At 34.7% G+C, this 1,868-nt stretch overlaps 1 pseudogene; it reads left to right on the forward strand.

The window, feature by feature from the left end:
- The first annotated feature begins 630 nt into the window (after window positions 1-630).
- LOC149572246 (T-complex protein 1 subunit delta pseudogene) lies at window positions 631-1,614 on the forward strand (annotated as a pseudogene).
- The last annotated feature ends 254 nt before the right edge of the window (window positions 1,615-1,868 follow it).

A 1,868-nucleotide genomic window follows, 5' to 3' on the forward strand; every position in this document is an offset into this window, starting at 1 on the left:
ACTATCAATGTTAGGTAGAGATGATTCGATGAGTCTTTTATACCATTGATGAAAAGCTACATCTATAACTTGATGATAGTTAGAGTTTTCAAAAAAATGATTGGGTCACAATATGCCTTCAACACATTTTCAATCATATTGGTACATGTTCAATTTTGTTGTGTCTTCATTTTATTTTTGTGTTGTGGATTATCAGTTTCCCTTGCACTCTTCTATCATCTTCCATACTCTATTGAGTTGAGTGCTAGAGATGTTGGTTATCTCTGTCTTTCTCATATTGGAGTTGACTCTCAACAATTCCCATTTTCTTTCTCATAGATGGGCTCTATATTGGAGTCATCATCTTTACTTGAGCTCATTGTATAGTCTTTGGATTCGCCAATGACTACAACAAGAAGTAAGAACAAGCATGTTTGAGTGAGAGGCATTCCATTTAACACTCAAAGTTTCATTAGAGGGTATTTGATATACTAATTTGATGCTAGGATTTTTAGAGGTGAATCAAACATCACAAAGGAGTTTTTGAAGAAGTTGAAAATGGAAACTACAGTACAAAATCTATGGGTAGCACCAACCACCAAGATAGAAAAATACATTGACACCAATTGTAATGACATTATCTGACATGCCAACATCATCATAGTGAAGGCCATTATGGATGTAGTTCAAACCTCACTAGGTCTCAAGGGCATGTACAAGAAGCTTTGCACCTCCTTGGGCTATTTGATCATCACCAATTATGGTGCCAAAATTCTTAACAAAATGTGGGTAGCTCAACTAGCCACTAAAATGCTTGTAGATCTTTTGAAATCATAGGATATTAATGCTGGTGATGGCATGATAATAGTTGTTGTCATCACTAATGTGATTCTTAAACAATGCGTGAATTTTTTGTCTAAGGGTGTTCATCCTACCATTATGTTGGAGGCCTTTCATAGGACCTTTGAGAAGGCCATTGAGGTTTTAATTGCTATGGCTATTCCTATCAAATTGATGGACCATGACTCTTTGGTGAAAAGTGTGAGCACTTCTTTGAATATTAAGGTTGTCAGCCAATATTCTACCTTATTGGCCTTTCTTGCTATTGATGTTGTCTTGAATGTCATCGACCCTATGAAGCCTGACATTGTGGATTTGAGGGACATCAAAGTTTTGAAAAAATTGGGTGGGACTATTGATGATAAATAGATGGTTAAGGGTTTGGTGTTTGATAAGAAGGCAAGCCATATGGCTGGAGGTCCCACCAGGATTGAGAATACAAAGATTGACATAATACAGTTCCAAATTTTGCCTCCCAAGATGGACATTGAGTAGAACATTGTGGTTTTTGATTTTACAATGATGGATAGGATTTTGAAGGAGAGGAATTATATTCTAGGTATGATAAAGAAGATCAAAGCCATTGGATGCAACATGCTATTGATCTAGAAGAATATTCTATGAGATGTTGTCACTGATCTTTCGTTGCATTATCTATCCACAAAAAAGATTTTGGTGGTCATGGATGTGGAAAGGGATTAAATCAATTTTATTACCAAGATGCTGAATTATTTACCCATTGCTAATATTGAACACTTTAGGGAGAAGAAGCTGGGGCATGCTATTTTGGTTTAAGAGGTTTTGTCAAATGCTATTGTTGACAAATTGTAATGTCAAAGAACACAAAGTTTTTGAGATTTGAGGGGAAAAGTTGTTGTTTAATGTGGTAAAAATTCAGTTAAATCCTAATAGCAATATCAAATAGTTAAATCCTGATAGAAATATCATAAAGTTCAGAATTATTTAACTCAATGAAATTAATGATACTCATTCCAAGTGGAATTGGATTCTTTCTAGCTTAATTATATCACATGAAGAGAAAATAATGT

Source organism: Cupressus sempervirens, chromosome 2, assembly GCF_028749045.1.
Source record: "Cupressus sempervirens isolate cs-2001-9-10 chromosome 2, ASM2874904v1, whole genome shotgun sequence".
In the NCBI taxonomy this organism is placed as follows: Eukaryota; Viridiplantae; Streptophyta; class Pinopsida; order Cupressales; family Cupressaceae; genus Cupressus; species Cupressus sempervirens.